At 36.5% G+C, this 19,863-nt stretch overlaps 1 pseudogene; it reads left to right on the plus strand.

The window, feature by feature from the left end:
• The first annotated feature begins 2,025 nt into the window (after positions 1 to 2,025).
• LOC149256982 (silicon efflux transporter LSI2 pseudogene) lies at positions 2,026 to 19,405 on the plus strand (annotated as a pseudogene).
• The last annotated feature ends 458 nt before the right edge of the window (positions 19,406 to 19,863 follow it).

Consider the following 19,863-nt stretch of genomic DNA (forward strand, 5'->3'; position numbering starts at 1 on the left):
AAACTTAGAAAACAATCAAAACAACCTTTCTCCATTATTTCTAAGTAATCAGACGAAGCATATGTTGAGCATATTCCCTTGAGAACCAATCTAGGCCGTCAAATAAAAAAGTAAACAAAAAGTCAACAGATCCTCATCCACCTTAAGCTGAAATAGGAAGCCTTCGACAACTAGTACAACCACATTAAAAATATTAATGTGGTTGATATAGTTGAATACTTCATAAATATAACAAAAAAAACTATTGCAACACGAATAATGTCTTACCAATATACACATTTACCATGTATAAAAATGTTATGGGTCAACTTTAACTTGAGAAAAAAAAAAGGGAATTACACATCTTATTGTAAAATGGACCATTTTGCTAAATAAAATTTGCTTATATATAAATGAATTTTATAAATAATAATGAGGATGTTATCATGGAGGAACTTATTAGAATTTAAATAATCTCAAATCCCTAGGAAATTGGTGGCACAAATCTAAATCTTTAAAGTTATTAAAAGTCAATGCAAACTAACAAACTCTGTAACACGCTACACACAATACAACCATTAGTAAGCATTTAGAAAAAGCATAGGTTGAGCATATTCCCTTGACAAATAATCTAAGCCCTCAATTAAAAAAATCAACATATCCTCATCAACCTTAAGTTGAAATAAGAAGCCTTCAACAAATATTTTGATTGTGAAATATGTTATGGTTTTTGGGAATGTGGTATTGATAACAAATGGTATTGTAACAAAACCTATTCACAAGTTAAAAACAAAATCAAAATATGACATATTGACTTTAGCTTTAACTATTTATTATTAATTGAGCCAATATTTAAATGTTTGCATGCATCTAGCTTTATATTACTTTTAATTTTTTATTTATTGCTTTTAAGATTTTTTTTTAAATATTTATGTTAAATGTTAAACACCTACACATCTAACGGGATATTGAATAGACATTTACATTAAATTAAATTAAATTTATTAAATGTTAAATATTTATAACTATTAAATGTATTGAATATTAAACATTTAGACTTGAGATCTGCTTCCTACTGATTGTAGAACACCTCACTACCCAATAAAATAACTATTTCCTATTGAATTTTAAAATCCAAAATACATATATATATGAAATCTTCAGAAAAAGCATTAGAATCCGAGATTCTTACTAACTACATAATCTAATGGGCGAAGTGCAACGGTTGACCGGCAAAAGTATAAATTTCTGAATTGTGTTTATTTGGCCTGGGTTCATGATTGAGCAACTATCATATTTAATTAGCGGTATCACAGGGTCAATGCGAGTTGGATAACCACTAGAACCCTAAATTTTCACGAACGAACAAGATCGAAATGGTCAAAGGTATACATTTTTGAATTCTTGTTGGTGTTTGCCCTGGTTTCATTATGTAGCCCAGAGCATACTTAATGAGCAATATGACAGTGGCATTGCAGCGAGAACGTCAGTTGGATTATTACAGCAGTACGAGGTTGTTGCTAACAACATAATATAATCCCACTGCCATGAACGTCAGTTGGATAAGTACCGCAGTCCGAGGTTGTTCCTAACAACCTAATATAATCCCTCAAGTGGAGGGATGTCCATCCTGCAAAAGCTTATATTCGACTTTTATTGGGCACCCATTTAATTAACAATGGGGTGAGAACATTACACAATGTGAGTTGGATAACCACTAGAATCCAACCGACAAGATGATTTAATACAATTTTTGAATTGTCAAAAATATAACGTTCTAATGTATACATTATTGTTGTTGGTATTTGGCCAGGTTTATGGGCACTCAGCATGAGCAATATGACAGCGACATTGTAGTGAGAACGTGACTTGGATAAGCACCGGAGTCCGAAGTTGTTACTAACAACATGATATAATCCCACGAGTGGAGTGATTTCAATCACGCAAAAGCTTATATAATCGAGTTTTCATGGTGTTTACAGCGTGTTTGTACGTTCGAATGGCAACAAGGAAGAACAAGTAATTGGAGAAAACAGTGTTTGAAGGATGGCAATGGCTTCAACCCCCAAGGTGGTGTTGGGATGTATTGGGTTTTTGGTGTTTTGGATATTATCTGTATTTCCTGCAGTGCCATTCCTTCCCATTGGGAGAACAGCAGGATCAATTCTAGCGGCAACGCTTATGGTCATATTTGGAGTAGTCTCACCAGATGAAGCGTATCAAGCCATTGATCTTCCAATCCTGGGTCTCTTGTTTGGGACGATGGTGATCAGTGTTTACTTGAAAAGAGCAGACATGTTCCAATATTTGACCCAACTCCTCTCCTGGCGTAACAAAGGTGGCAGGGATTTGTTATGTAGAGTTTCTTTCATTACGGCAATTGCAAGCGCCCTGTTCACAAACGACACATGCTGTGTGGTGTTGACAGAATTTGTATTAAAGCTGTGTAAGGACAAAAATCTGCCACCTCAGCCGTTCTTATTGGCTCTGGCTTCCAGTGCAAACATTGGGTCTTCCTTAACTCCAATTGGGAATCCCCAGAATTCAGTAATTGCGATACAGAGCAAAATCCCCTTCGGCAAATTCGTCCTGGGCCTTCTTCCTTCCATGCTTGTTGGGATTGCGCTGAATACGGCGCTACTTTTAGCCATCTACTGGAAACAGCTCTCTGCAGAGGAAAACGTAGAAGAACCTGTTGATGTTGAGGTGGGGGAACAGGATGTCAAGTCTCGTAAATCTTCCCCAGTCGTGCTTTCTCACTTGCAGTCCCATGATATGATAACTGACAGCATAAGTCCTTCAGAAAATTATCAATGTGATATTGTTGCAGAAAGAAATGATATCCTGAGAAACAGAAAATTGGACGACAGTGACTTTCAGAGAGTTGAGAGTAGAGTGAAGGAATCGAGGGAAGAGATGGTGGGGGTGGATATCAAAGAGCATTCAAACGGCAAAGGGGATGGTGGGGTTTCCTTGTGGAGTTCGTTGAGAGCGAAGATGCCATTTCTTGCTTTATCTGAAAAGGAGGAAGTTTGGCTCTTAAAATGGAAAAGAATCATATGGAAAACCTGCGTTTACTTGGTCGCTATTGGAATGCTAGTTGCACTGTTATGTCGCATTAATATGTCTTGGACTGCTATTACTGCCGCAGTTGCCCTTATTGTTCTTGATTTCACGGATGCTTGTCCTTCACTTGACAAGGTACGATGAATTAACTACTTCCTTATGCAGTCTCAATAAATTAGAAATGTTCAACTGCAAGTATCAAAGATGAAATCCACCTTGATAATAAAAGAGAAAGAAGTGGATCCCTTTCTTAATTAAGCTGCAGCCTGCCTTTGAGGGTGTACGCGCACTGGCAAAGTGCGGTTTGCTCCTGGGCTATGCCAGTGAATAAACAAGAAGGGAAGGTGGGCATGTCCACCTAAGGGGCCTTGTATGTCAAAGGAAAGTGGGCATGTCTACCCAAGGGGTCCTGTATCTCAATTTTAGTGTCAGTGTGTTGATCTAAAAATTTAATTTTATGACCAATTTAGATCCATCTTAACATCGGATCTATTAAGCTGCAAGAGGGATCAAATCTTTTTAGGTGCGAACTTATTTTTTGAGTGCAGGACTTGAGGAAATGTTTGCACCTCTAGAGATTTGATCCCTCTCGGCACTTGATAGATCCAGTGTTAAGATGGATCTAGGTTGGTTTGACTCGTGTGCCGTAATACAAAAATTGCTAAACATTTAATTATTTTGATCATTTTAAATATGCTAAATATGTCTAAGATTAATTTGATCAATTTAATTTAAAATTTGCTTGGTTACCTCAGTTTGTTGAGATGAGAGAGACTATTAGTAACTTGAATGATAAAATACAAATTTTGAATGCAAAGTGTCAATATAATAATTTTGATAGATAGAAAATGTGAATACTAAGAATATAGTCAATCACAAACAATCTTCATTGCAATCAATATGAAACTATTTTCTTCTACTGTTCCTATTGTCACACCTATTAATTTTTCCATTTTCTCGTATTGACAATATGAAAAGAAGAAGTGGATTCCTTTCTTAATTAAGCTAAAGTCTGCCTTTGAGGGTGTACGCGTACTGGCAAAGTGCGGTTTGCTCCTTGGCTATGCTAGTGAATAAACAAGGAGGGAAGGTGGGCATGTCCACCCAAGGGGTCTTGTATCTCAATTTTAGTGTCAGTGTGTTGATCTAAAAATTTACTTTTACGACCAGCTTAGATCCATTTTAACACCGAATGTATCAAGCCCCAAGAGGGTTCAAATCTCTCTAGATGTGAACCTATGTTTTGAGTGCAAGACTTGAGGAAAGGTTTGCACTTCTAGAGATTTGATCCCTCTCGGCACTTGATAGATGTGGCGTTAAGATGGATCTAGGTTGCTTTCAATGTGTGTAGTAATACAAAAATCGCTGAACATTTAATTATTTTGATTATTTTAAATATGCTAAATATGTCTAAGATTAATTTGATCAATTTAATTTAAAATTTACTTAGTTACCTTAGTTTGTTGAGATGAGAGAGATTGTTAGTAACTTATGATAAAAAATGATGAAATGCAAATTTTGAGTGGAAAGTGTCAATATAATAATTTTGATAGATAGAAAATGTGAATACTAAGAATATAGTCAATTACAAACAATCTTCATTGCAATCAATATGAAACTATTTTCTTCTACTGTTCCTATTGTCACACCTATTAATTTTTCCATTTTCTCATATCAATAATATTAATAGTAGTTTTCTCAGAATTCAACCGTTGTGACTTATGGAATGTTAAACCCCAAATAATTTTCAATGGTAGTTATTTTCTATTAGGGCATTTGAATGCAAATTTTTTTCAATGTTGAATGATGGAAAAGGGAAATAATAAGAATGTATCCAATTATAAATAGTTTATTGTTTCAAGAAGCAAATATTTGGGGTAGGCAAACATTTTATTTAGGATGAAAATCAAGTAATTTATTGTTGAATAATTTTTATGTGCTTACACTAAGAGAGAGTGTGTATGTTCTCACGGTGAGAAGGAGAGACAAGGGGAGATAGAGATATAGATGGAGGGAGAGGGAAGAAGAGAGAGGCAAAGACAGCGAGGGAGGAAGAGATATAGATATGGAGAGAGAAATGTTAGAGAGAGAGAGAGACGGGGGAGGGGAAAGGAAGGGAGGGAGAGAGAGATAGATAGATAGATAGAGATGGAGAGAGAGTGTGTATGTTTAGGGGATGAGATAGAGAGATAAAAAGGAAAAACAATGGGAGATAGAGATATACATGGAGGAGGTAGAGACGTGCTTACACTGAAACCAATGCACACTATTAATCTAATTACTTTGAAACATACATCTTGTTGCATCAAATCAGAAATTAACATTTACACTAAAATCAATGCATCTAGTGCAAACAATCAAATATGATTAGAAATCAACATCTATACCGAAATCAATGCATCTAGTGCAAGCAATCAAATAGGATTAGAAATTATTATCTACACTAAAACCGATGCATCTAATGCAAGCAATCAAACATGAGTAGAAATCAACATCTACACTGAAATCAATGCATCTAGTGTAAGGTATTATATATGATTAGAAATCAACATCTAAACTGAAACCAATGCATCTAGTGCAAACGATAAAATAGGATTAGAAATAAATGTATATATTAATGTATATAGGATGAACACATATGTATATATTAATGTATTCTCATTTTTTAATTTATTAAAACCTCCATTTAATCTCTATGAAAATACTGTTACTCATCGTGAGGATGGAGGGTTTAGATATAACTAAAGAGTAATTATAACATTTTTGCTCTTAAATTTAATTAAAAAATGCTATAAAATAAAATTAAAATAAAATATTTTTATTTTGACATAAGTTATTGTTTTTGGGCATGGGATATTGATAAGCCATGTTATTGGCCCATGGTATTGTAACAATTAAAAGCCTAGATCCATAACAGAATAATCAAAAGTCTAGATGGCCCATGGTATTGATAAACCATGGTAGTAGCCCATGGTATTATAAGTTTCTTTTATCTATATTTCTCATCTATCTGTGTCTTGTGGGTTTTGATGGTATTGTAAAAAGTATTGTAAAAAAACCTACTTAGAAGTTAATAATATCCATGATTAAAAATCTTGTTATATTGCAAATATTAAGTTTTTATATGCTTATTAATTAAATTTATAGATGGAACACATCTATATTAATTGTTACAAATATATTGATTACATAAAATATAACTAATAGTGGAAAGAAATGTGGAGAAATACTAATTAAAATGTAATATTATTAAATTTTATCTAATATTTGAGGTTACACGTCACCTTAAATATTACATTCTACTCTATATTTCCCCTCACTCTTACTAATTTTATTGAGCACCTTCCACTATATTGAGTTTATCTTCCTAAAATTGAAAACTTGAATGCAATAAAATCTTGTCATATTGTAAATATTAAATTTTTATGAACTTATTAATTAAATTTATAAATGGAACACATCTATATTAATTGTTACAAATATATTGATTACATAAAATATAACTTAAATAGTGGCCAGAAATGTGGAGAAATACTAATTAAAATGTAATATTATTAAATTTTATGTAATATTTGAGGTTACACGTCACCTTAAATATTACATTCTACTCAATATTTCCACTCACTCCTACTAATTTTATTGAGCACCTTCCATTATATTGAGTTTACCTTCCTAAAACTAAAAACTTGAATGCAACAAAATATAATTTTACCTGATTACATAAACGCCAAGATATTTACCTTGCTATTATTAGCGATATGCCAATTGAATCCAAAGTCTGCTTCTTTTACCTAAGTTTCTTTGTTATTCAATGAATAAGCTAATCGATCTCTTTTTAAATTATATATATATATATATATATATATATATATATATATATATATATCGTTTTCAAAATTGAGTTTGTTAAAATTAGTTGACACATTTTTTATTATAAATAATTTTTATTTATTTTTTATTATTTCGTTTTATATTAGCTGACACATATTATTTTTTTTAATGTAAAACATCTTTCTCATATTTTTTTATAATTAATTTTTTTATTTTAAAGTAATGTTATACATATCTTCAACATATACAATATATATTAGCCGATAACACATATCTTTCGCATATACAATATATATTAGCGGATAACACATATCTTTTGCATATACAATATATATTAGCCAACACATATATTTTTTTTTAATGTAACGTTACCTTACGTGACAACTATCCTTCATATATTTTTACGGATAGTAGATTTAAAAATAATGAAAAATTTGATTGAAGTGAATAGTTAAGAAATTTGATAGATATGCGGAAAGTCAAATAGTTGAGTTAATTAGTACATTGGGATGTTATCCCTTTCCCCTAGTTTGGAATCTTACGAGGAGAAAGGACATTTTTTTCGTACATTTAAAAATATTGAAAATTTTGATTGAAGTGAATAGTTTAGAAATTTGATAGATATGAGAAAAGTCAAATAGTTGAGTTAATTGGTACATTGGGATGTTATCCCCCTCACCTGGTTTCAAATCTTATGAGGAGAGATCTCATGGGCATCTTTGGCCCCTTGTGATAAATAAAGCTCAAGGAGTAGGTTCCCAACAAGCAATGGTAAATTCTGGTAGCCTAGATTTATCTTGTTGGCACAATAAGATGTTATCGGCTCCACCTGGTTTCAAATTCCACCAAAGGACATCTTTGGCTTGTTGTGAATAGGCTCCCCACCCTCGTGGAGTCTAGGCTCCTATTAAGTCATAAATTCGTGGTATATATGGATTACATTTAGTGGGATATACTCTTGGTGTTATCTTGTTGGCAGAGTGAGATGTTATGTCTTCCACCTTGTTTCAAATCCAACGGAAGACCAGTTTTGGTATATTTGAGAGCAGTTAGATATCTTACTCTCCAAATCACTTCAATAAATTGTTGATTCACCACAATGAAAAAAGAAAAAAGAAAAAAAAACTTACGTGGTTGGCCTAATGAGATGTTATACGTTTCACCCCTTTTTATTTTAAATCATATTAAAAAAACACCTGAAATAAACTAAGGGACATGAAATAAGCTAGTAGTCCGATTGGTAGAATATAAACCTCAGTAATCGATTTAGACTCAAAAGGGATCAAAACTTGTGCATGCGCAATACAGTGCAAGCAGCGTCACAAAGATTCGCAAACTAATAAGCCAAACCCAGACACCAGCAATGTAGACTTCTATCTCTGAGGCCAATGTTCCAGGCTCGAAATCTCATTTCCTAGCTGCACCGGGAATTGATTTTTAAGGAAACGGCCTTGAATTGCTGCTTGAAATCCAGTTTATCAAATTATCAAATCATTTCGAGATATATTGCAACACTGCTTACTTTTTCTAGGTATTTTCTGAAACGGTATTTTTGGAAGCAGGGAATTTTCTGAAATGGTGTTTTTGGGAGCAGGTTTCGTATTCCCTTTTGGTCTTTTTCTCGGGTATGTTTATCACAGTAGATGGGTTCAACAAGACAGGCATACCTGGTGCGCTGTGGAATGCTGTGGAGCCTCATGCACATATCGATAATGTGCCTGGATTGGTCATTCTCTCCATGGTTGTACTTCTTCTCTCAAACGTAGTCTCCAATGTGCCCACAGGTGAGCGTTTCCCATTTGCAGATGATAATTTTGACCTGTACTTGAAATCACATTTGCTATGATTTTGAGGTTTCTGCAATGTAATTGATCCCTAGCTGCAACTTGTGAATTCATTATTCTACATGTTTATCTATGTTGTGAAGCATAGTCACTTGAAACATAGAAATGGTTTAAAATTCGGAAACGGGTGATTTTGACCTGTACTTGAAATCACTTTTGCAATGATTTTGAAGTTTCTAAACGAAATTGATCCCTGGCTGCAACTTGACTTCACTATTCGAAGTATTTTTTTTTCAGAAATAAAAAAGGAACTCTTTTTTTATTCATTTAGAATAAAAAGAAGTACATTCATGAGCGGAAGGACTGCAACATTGAAGTATTTTTCTTCAAAAATAAAAAAGGAACTTTTTTGTTATTCATTTAGAATTTTTGAAAAAAAGTACATTCCTGAACGGAAGGTCTGCAACATCGATCAATACAGAAGGCTGTCAAGTGGGACAACACTTTTCAAAAAAGGGATAGAAAATTAACTGTTTGAAAACTAATAGAAAATTTGATGAAAAAGTCACGAAAAAGATAGACAGAACTTTCTGATACTAAAAAGGGATAGAAAATTAACTGTTTGAAAACTAATAGAAAATTTGATGAAAAGTCACAAAAAAAGATAGACAGAATTTTCTAATACTACAGAGCAGAAATTTCAGGGTATTAAAACCAACATTGGAAGCTCCCTGCAATATAAAACAAAAACTGAGCATTGCCCACAGAAATACTGGAAATGTAGCAGAAAAGGCACTTTGAACTGTGGTCCCAGCAAGATCTTCAACCTATAGGCACCAAATGAGCACTTTGGACAGAGGTTCCAACAAAATCTTCAAAGTATATATAGTTATAGTATATATAGTTTGTGTCCATAGAAAGTTCCTTGTTTGATAGATAGTCTGCTGTAGAATTTAGTTCCCTGTATATGGGATGAAAACTGATAACTTGGAAGTTGTTCCTTATCTCAGCTATCTTGTTTTTCCAAGAGGACAGATTTAAAACTTCCAGCTGGCTTTACTTGCCAACCAGTCAATTAAGCATTTGGAGTCACCCAGAATTTGTATACATTTTATATTTTTCAACAAATCCATGAACATTAGGGCCCAACAAGCAATTAGTTCAGCTTTTCTATTTGTTCCATTCTGATTGTAAACTGCACAGACTTCTTTCTTTCCATTATAATCATCCCCGCCCCGCCTCCCGCCACCCATAATTATTCCATTGAGCTGCCCCATCAAAAAAACCAACTGAAAGATCATGAGAAATGCTAGAAAAATTATGTCACTGCTTTTTTCTGTGTTGATCCAGGTTATGCTCCCTGAAATGGGAAACTATTTTAGAGGATTGTTGAAGAATACAAATGTTTGAACTTTTGAAAGTGACCATGTTCCTAAGTAGCCAGATCCCCCAAGCCACAAAAATAGGAAGAGAACAAAAGTTTTTGTACTTCATCATCTAGTGTTGTAGGGTATCCTCAAAGGACTGCTCAAAGTTCTCTCTAATAACCAGAACCAGTAGAACAGATTGCCATGTTTTCTTGGTAATCTTACAACCTGCAAATAGATGGTCAACCAATTCAGCCTAAAGCCTATAGAGGCAACATAGATTTGGCCCAGAAAAACCTCTTTTTTGAAGATTTTCCCAAATTAAAATTTTGTTTTGCAAGGCTAACCAAGTGAAACACTTCAACTTCTTAGGGATGTTCCATTTCCAAAAAAAGTTATTCCACCAGCTAAGATCCTAGAATGCTTCATGGTCATCCTATGTTATGAAGCTAAGTCAATTGAAACTGTATAATTTTCCTGTAGATTCACAAGCTCATGCAATGTACTAAAGCACAGAACAATAATCTACGTCTACTTTCAACCAGCGAAAGCCAATAGATCGATGAAAACAATATGAAGAAGAAGAAGATAAATCAATGACACATAACACAAAATGTATGATGCAAGAGCATTCAACTCAATAATATCATTATATCTTAGTAGACATAGGGGGTCTTGTGTTTTCAAGGAAGTTGGTTTCTTATGTTTTGAATTAATGTAATTATTAAGGTTTTGAGTGATTTTAATGAGAGAAGCTAGAATAGGAATTTAATTAAGTATAGTGAGACATATTAGTAAATATTCTCGAATGTAGGGGAACATGAGAGAATCAGGATAGTTTAGAGATTGAAAGATTTGATAATTAATTGTAAAACTTAGATTAGGAGTTAGTTCATGATTTTGTGGATTAGAGAGGATTCTTGGAGATAAGGAAGAGACTTTAGGATTTTGTTGAGAAGATTATGGATCTAAACCAGGATTTGGTTGTAGAATCCTTTTGTATAAATGTAAGCCTAAAAGGCATAGTCAGGGGTTAGTTAGTTAGTCAAATCAAGTTAGTAGTTAGAGGTTTGATTGTAAGCCTACGGGCAGATTGTGAAACAAAGGCCACTGATATTGGAAATCAAGCCTGAGAGAAGAAACTGTGAATACCTGTTTATTAATACAAACAACTCGATTCTGAGTTTATGTGTGTGTGGAGTAATTTAGTTATAATATGTGGGTGAACTAGAGTAAGTTCTATGTAACAAAAGTTTCATGTGTAGAATCAGAGGCGGAATACAGAGAATAATAAAAGAGAGGTGTTACAGCGTTGTACACACCGACAGTACAGGAGGAAGCATTTAGTGTTATAGTGAAGGTGGAGGAGCATAAAGACATGAGTGAAGTTAAGATGGAAGTTATGTGGCAGAACAACGAAAGACCAAAACCCTGAAGAAAGCTGAAACCACATAGGAACATTGAAGAAACGACATCAAACAAAGTAAAGAGAAGGATGAAGGAAGAGATGAGGTAACAATGCACAGGAGTCGTTAGATCTAAAGATCAATGAACGAGGCTGAAGGCAATGGATGACCAGGATTAATTCGTGCCACATAAGTAAAAGAAATGAATGATGGAAATTAAATCCAAGTACTTGCAGAAGGTGAAAGGCGGGAATCGATATGGACCGTCAAATCAACAATGATTAATAACCGCAATGGGGATAGGAGTGTACGGGTGCCTTGATCACGGTTGAAGGCCTGCAATCGATTTTAGCCTTCGATCGCAAATTCAAATGCTTACATCATAGTCAACTACGAGGGTTGAGAGCTTGATAATCCGTGTGCTAGTTGAAGGGTCGCAGACCATAGGATTTGATGGCCTCCATCATCCAACGGATATCGGGCCGTAAAGAGATCAAACTTTAACTGAAAGGGCGGACCCGAACATTTATAGATTAAGGTTCTATAATCCTTATCGGCTCCATAAGGTGGTTAAATGTCGTGCAAGTGGTCTGTGCGATATCATTGTGGACCGTCAGATCAAATGGGTTTTGATCTATGGCGCAGGATCACCGAGCAACTCTGTTGATTGGGAAAGACATCAACTATCGGATTAAAGGTAAGATCTACAGTGGAGATTGAAGCTGGACCCAAGAAGGTTATAGGCGCAGTTTTATTGTATTTGAAGTCTGGTTGTGTTATTGCATATCACATGCGAGAGGCGATGAAGTCACATGATGGTGTAATGCAATATTGCGATAGTCGTTGATCTGGTGGACAAAATCAACAGTGGAAAAGGGCCATCACATATCGCAAATCGGAAGTTCTGAATGCATATTCTATCGAGTCCTTTGAAACTCTGTGATTGCGATAAAGGGATGAGCTGGCACATAGAGGGGGTTTGGTTAATATGCATGGTTATAGAATTAACTAGAGTTGTTATAAAGGTTGAAGGGCTGAGTTATAAGGTTCTGTGAAACAGGATTAACTAAGGATCAGACTGGGGTTAGTTGTGGAATTGTTCTACATGAGATTTAATTAAGGGGCCTTAAACCTTAAGTAATGAAGGTTTGACCAGGCAGGTCATTGAAATTCCTAGGACAGATGAGATTATGCATTTTATATGCATACTGTGGGTATCACAGGTTTTTCCTGCGTCATTTTGGTATCGGAGCAGAATTGTGACTGAAACATTTGATATTAAAGCACAAAGAAATTATGTGTGAAAATTTCTTTGAAAATAATTTAGAACAGATTTATGTTTTGGAGGTGTGTATATAGGTGAATGGTGATAAAATCAGGCAAGAGGAGATCAGATTCTAATCTGACAAACAGTAAGCACAAAGAGACAAAGTATCGCAGAATATTGGAAGAATTTCATATGCAAAGGAACATAGGACAATCCATTCAAAGTGTAGGTGAATGGTAGAGCAAGATTGTGTAAAGTCTTGAAGGTGAGATGGTATGTTTTTATTTTGATTTGATTTGAATATTGGAGAGTGTGTGATCTTTATATTGATACATAGGTAATAGCAAAAGAAGGTGAGAAGATTGCAACAACCTAGAGCAAGGAGTGCTCAATTGGTTCCAGAGGAAAGAACCAGAGAGATGTTAAAAGACTAAGCTCAGAGGAGAGAAGCTTAGTGAGGCATATGTAGCAAGAAGGAGACTTGTTACTGCAGAGGTATTATTGCAACTCACAAGAAGATCATAAGAGAAATTCCACAGAGGATGTGGGTAGAATTGCTAAGTAATGAAGGAAGCTGATAAGACTTTCTAGGTGAAAGAAGAGGTGGTCAAAACCAAGTATTTCATTGTGATTGAAATACAAGAGGACAAGTGTGTTCTTAGAAGATGCAGATGAGTTGAAGCCTAGAAAAAGCAGGGAGAAGTGCTCAAAAGAGGTTCCAGAAATAGAGAACCAAGGGCTTGACAAAAGACCAAGTACAGAGGAAAGCTTGGTGAGGTAAGTGGCAGCAGGGAGGACTTGTTGTTGCAGAGGCTTTAATGCAACTCATAGTAAGTGAGTGAGGAACTCATAAAGATGGAGGAGAAAATGACTACTGATAGTCATAGCAGAGGTTCTGAGGAAGACCACAAGAGAAAAAAAGTGAAGAAGGATGATGTTGTTGGGTTGTGTTATATTCTTTCCATGACTAGCCCACGTAGTTAACCGGGGGTTAGAGGGGGGGAGGTCACAGGGGGTTTGAGGTGTACCCATAACCCCACTTTATGGGGTCCAGGGCAGTGCCCTGGAAAATTTTGGTTTTGGACCCTATGTTAGGTTGGGCGGACCCACCTATGGTTTTGTGCATGATTTTCGCACATGTTTTTGGACGCAATGGTTTTTGGTCCATGGTTTTGGACGTGACGGTTTTTGGTCCATGGTATTGGATGCTTCGGCATGTATAAATATGTATTGTAACATTAAAAAGAACATCATGAAAAATCAAGCTGGTAGTCTCGGTTTTGGGATCTAGGGGAAAATCTTTGTGTATATGTGTTTTATGTGTTATGCTCTCGCATTTTTTCTTTTATGTGTTTTAGAATTCATATGCAGGTAATTTCTGTACGGGGTTAAAACCTACATTTGGTATCAGAGCCAGGTTTGGCTTCAACGAGACGCCTTTGTTGCTGAGGGATTTCGCTCGAGCCTGTGGTAGACCCTGTTCAGTGGGAGATCTGCGAGATCGATTCTGGTGGTGAAAGAAGATGGCGAGCAGTGGAAAGATAGAGATCGAGAAATTTAATGGTCAGAGTTTTGAGTTGTGGAAACTCAAGATGGAGGATCTGTTGGTGGATAAAGATCAATGGATCGCGGTAGATCCGAGTACTAAACCAACAAGAGTGTCCGATGAAGAATGGAAGAAGTTGGATTGAAAGGCAAATAGCACAATACGATTGTGTGTCTCAAATTCAGTATTGTTGAATGTATCAAGGGAAGCTACGGCGAAGGTTTTGTGGGACAAGTTAGGGACTTTGTACCAATCTAAGTCAACTGTTCCTGAGGAAAAAGCTATATAACCTGAGGATGAAAGATGGAGACTCGGTGACGGAGCATCTGAACACATTTAATAATGTGGTAAGTCAGTTAGCATCTGTTGATATTAAAATTTCAGATTAAGATAAGTGCATCAGTTTGTTGTGTTCTCTACTAGATTTGTGGGATAGTATGGTTATTGCAATAGGTAGCAATGCAACTGCCTTGCAGTTTGATGAAATAGTTTCATCCTTGCTGATGGAGGAGATGAGACAGAAAAATATGGAGAGCCAGAATGGTGATGCCTTGTCTATACGAGGACGGTCCCAAAATAGAAACAAAAATAAGTCATCGAGTGGGAGATCTAAATCTCCATGAAAACTTGTAAAGGTGGTGTGCTGGAAATGCAGAAAGGAAGGGCACTACAAAATGGACTGTAAATCTAAAGCTCCTGATACAGGAAAGGGATCTGATGATGCTCCTTCTGCAGAGGCGAAAACCATCTCAGATGAAGGTGGGGATGTGTACTTGGTTTCTTCAAGTACACATGTAGATCATGAGGCATGGCTGATTGACTCAGGTGCATCCTGTCACTTCACTCCCCATAGAGAGTGGTTCTGTGAGTATGAGAAATACGATGGTGGTGATGTCTTATTAGGGGATGATAGGAAGGCTAGAATCATTGGTCGCGAAAAAGTAAAGTTGAAGTTGCAAGGTGGAAGGGTTAGAACACTTCTAGGTGTTCTGCATATTCCTGCATTGGCCAGAAATCTAATTTTTGTAAGCAAGCTAGATGATGCAGGTGTAAAAGCAGTGTTCGAGAAGGATACCTGTAAAATGGTTTGGGGAGCACTGGTATTGATGCGAGGAGTTTGAATTGGAACTCTGTATAAGTTGCAAGGTAGCACTGTTATTGATGGGTGCAACAGTTCTGTGGTTCCTGAAAGTGGAGTAGAAAATCTAGTGGTCTCTGGAGACAAGACCATGCTCTGGCATCAAAGGCTTGGACATATTGGAGAGAAGGGCCTTCGAATACTTCATGGTAAAGGTATGGTAGAAGGTATGAGTAATAGTTCTCTGGATTTTGATTTTTGTGAAAATTGTCTATACATGAAGCAGAATCGGGTGAGTTTCCCCTCTGGTAGTAAGAGGGTCAAACAGATATTAGAGCTTGTGCAGAGTGATGTGTTTGGACCTGTGAAGGTTCCATCACTAGGTAAGTCTGTGTACTATGTATCATTTATAAATGACTTTTCAAGGAATACATGGATATATTTCCTTAAGAAGAAATATGAAGTCTTTGACAAGTTTAAAGAATTTGAAGCTCTCATGGAAAATCAAATAGAGAAGAAGATAAAGGTGCTGAGGACAGATAATGGTGGAGAGTTTTGCAGCAAGGAATTTGAAGAATTCTGTAAGAAGTGTGGTATAGCATGGCAGAAGACTGCTCCATATACATCTCAGCAAAATGGAGTTGCAGAAAGAATGAACAAGACGTTGATGGAAAGGGCAAGAAGCATGCTCAGTGGTGCCAGGTTAGGACAAGAATTCTGGGCAAAGGCAGTGGATACTGCATGTTACCTGGTCAACAGGTCACCTTCATCAGCGTTGGAGGATAAGACTCCACAAGAGGTATGGACTGGTAAGAAACCCTCTCTTTCACATTTGAGGGTATTTGGATGTGATGCATATGTACATGTTCCAAAGGAGAAAAGAACCAAGTTGGATAGTAAGTCTGAAAAGTGCATCTTTATTGGGTATAAGGATGGTTTAAAGGGTTATAAGCTTTGGAACCTAGTAACAAGGAAGGTTGTGTACAGTCGAGATGTGGTGTTCAGAGAGGTGAAAAATGTTATTAAAAATGAAGTCCAACCAAAGGAACCTGAGAAGAGAGAGTTTGAGCTAAAGGAGAAAGAATCAGACTCTACAACAGAGGAGGAATCAGAAGATGAAGAGCCACAAACTCCGGTTGTGAGAAGATCAGTTCGAGAAAGAAGGAAACCAAAAAGGTAGAGTCCATCTGCTTTCTGTTCAAATTTTTCTTTGTCTGTTACTGATGATGATCCCAGAACTGTGAAGGAGGTAGTAGATTCAGAGGATGGAAAACTCTGGAAAGAGGCCATGGTTGATGAAATGGTATCTTTGCACAAAAATGAGGCTTGGGATCTGGTGGAGTTGCCGGCTAGAAGGAAACCCATTGGCAGCAAATGGGTGTTCAAGAAGAAGACAAATGCAAAAGGAAAGGTGGAGAAATACAAAGCTCGGTTGGTAGCAAAAGGTTATTCCAAGGTGCCGGGAATTGATTTTGGTGATATTTTTCCTCCTGTTGCCAAGGTAACTTCTATTAGATTACTTTTATCTATTGTTGCTGCTTTTGATTTTGAGGTAGAACAGATGGATATGAAGACAACATTTCTTCACGGGGATCTCGAAGAGGAAATCTACATGAAGCAACCTGCAGGCTTTGCGGTGAAGGGTAAGAAAGAACTGGTATGCAAGTTAAAGAAGTCTCTGTATGGGTTAAAACAGTCACCAAGGATGTGGTATCAGAAATTTGATACATTTATACAGGGACTTGGCTTCACCAGAAGCAAAGCAGATCATTGTGTGTATTTTAAATTAATTGGTGACCATGTTATTTATCTGGTCTTGTATGTGGATGATATGTTGCTGGTTGCAAATGACGAAGAAATTATCCAGGATTTGAAGACCCAAGTGTCCTCCAAATTCGACATGAAAGATCTTGGTGCTGCAAACTATATTTTGGGCATGGAAATTAAAAGAGATCAGGCAAAGAGGAAGCTCTGGTTAAACCAGAGGAAGTATGTCGAGACAATACTACAGAGGTTTAATATACAGGATAGTAAACCGGTGAAGGTTCCTATTCCTGTAAGTGTGAGGTTATCTGTTGAACAGTGTTCCAGGACACAAGAAGAGGAAGAGGACATGTCCCATGTTCCATATACAAGTGCATTCGGTAGCCTGATGTATGCAATGGTCTGTACTAGACCAGACATTGCACATGCAGTGGGAGTATTGAGCAAGTTTATGTCAAAACCAGGGAAGGAGCATTGGACAATAGTGAAGCGGGTTTTCAGGTATTTGTGTGGCACTAGTGATTATGGTTTGTGCTACCAAGGAAGACCAATATTGGACAGAGTGTTGGATATTCATGGCTTTGTTGATGCAGACTAGGCTAGAGATTTGGATCAAAGAAGATCTACAAGTGGGTATGTGTTTAACCTATTTGGAGGTGCAGTCAGTTGGATGAGTAAAAAACAATCTGTAGTGGCACTATCAACTACAGAGGCAGAATACATGGCAGCCACTCATGCAAGCAAGGAAGCAGTTTGGTTGCAGAGATTGTGTTGAAGTATGGGGTTAGTACAGGAAGCTATAAGGATAGACTGTGATAGCCAAAGTACAATTTTCTTGGCAAAGAACCCTGCATATCATTCAAAGACAAATCACATTGATATTCAGTATCACTTTGTGAGGGATATGATAGAAGAAAAAAATGTGTTGCTGGTAAAGGTGGACACTTTGAAGAATATTATAGATGCATTGACAAAATCTGTGAGCTCTGAGAAATTCTCTTGGTGTAGAGAAATAATGGGCGTTGCAGGGCTGGCTAAATGACTAAGCTCTCTTGTGGCCCCCTGTGGAAAGAAAACAACAAGTGGGAGAATGTTGGGTTGTATTATATTCTTTCCATGACTAACCCACGTAGTTAACCGGGGGTTAGGGGGGGGAGGTCACAGGGGTTTGAGGTGTACCCGTAACCCCACTTTATGGGGTCCGGGGCGCTGTTGGTTTTGGACCCTATGTTAGGTTGGGCGGATCCACCTATGGTTTTGTGCATGATTTTCACACATGTTTCTGGATGCGATGGTTTTTGGTCCATGGTATTGGATGCTTCGGCATGTATAAATATGTATTGTAACATTGAAAGGAACATAATGAAAAATCAAGCTGGTAGTCCTGGTTTTCGGATTCAGAGGAAAATATTTGTGTATATGTGTTTTATGTGTTATGCTCTCGCATTTTTTATTTTATGTGTTTTAGAATTCGTATGTAGATAATTTCTATACGGCGTTAAAACCTACATTTGGTTGTATCGGAGCTTGAAAAAAGACCAAGTACAGAGGAAAGCTTGGTGAGGTAAGTGGCAGCTGGGAGGACTTGTTGTTGCGGAGGCTTTAATGCAGCTCATAGTGAGTGAGTGAGGAACTCATAAAGATGGAGGAGAAAATGACTACTGATACTCATAGTAGAGGTTCTGAGGAAGACCACGGTAGAAGAAAAGTGAAGAAGGAGGATGCCAAGGAAAATGGAAAGAGGATGAGTCAAGCGGAGTTTGATAAGGAAATTGCAGAGATGAAAGAACAACTCGATGCATTAAGGAGGATACTAGAGGAAAACCAAAGACTAGGTTGGGTATTAAAGAGGAAACCAGTAAAGTGGCATAAGCTATAGAGAAGGCTACAATAGAAGCAAGTAAAGTGGCTGATGGGAAAACTCAGAGAAGCTGAGTTGGAAATGGAAGTTTCCATTTGTAAACCAGAACAGGGTGAAATTCTGGGTGAAGATGAAGAATGGAGATCAGTGAACTATTGGGATAGTTCAGAGAATCATACTGAAGTGTTGCCAAAGGAAGAAGAGACACTGAGGTCTTATGTTTTTAATTATAATGATTGTTTTGTGAGTGCAGGTTTTGCAGAGGATTGGCAGCCTTATGAAGCTGTCACAAAACTTGATAAAAATTACCAGAGTTCAGAGGAGAACTTGGATCAGCATACGGATGTACTGAGAGAGGATGAAGAGGACCTTTCCGAGGATAAGTATTCTAGAGCAAAGTATGATGAAGAATGCCTCTTAAATGAGGAAAATATTGAATTGTTGCAGCAGAAATAAATTATTGATAAACTGATATTTGGAACTATTACAAAACAAGGACAATTCCTTGTGGAAAAAGGAGATGAAAATCAGCCTGAAAAGCTGATATGTGAAATGTTAGTTGAGGTTGTTGAGTCATACATTTTTTAAACTCACAATTGTTGTGTGAATACAGGGATTATAAGTGTTGAATAGGAACTTATTTCTATGGAGATGAATGAGACAGAATTATCTATGGAAGGCAGTCCGATTGAATCATTGGGAAATAGTGACCATGTAAAGGATGAAGCTGGAAATGAAGAGCATTGTGATAAGACAATTTCTAAATGTAAGGAGGAAATTGAATTGTTGGATAATTTGCTAGGAGGAAATGGAAATAGAAAAGAAGTGGTTACAACAATGTTTAACAATAGCAGAGGGTCTTTAAAAGACATGGAGATAAAAGAGTATTTTGGTTCACAAACCAATAGTTTGTT

Source organism: Pinus tabuliformis, chromosome 6 (genome assembly GCF_031772625.1).
Source record: "Pinus tabuliformis cultivar Carrire ecotype Pingquan chromosome 6, CPIR1, whole genome shotgun sequence".
Lineage (NCBI taxonomy): Eukaryota > Viridiplantae > Streptophyta > Pinopsida > Pinales > Pinaceae > Pinus > Pinus tabuliformis.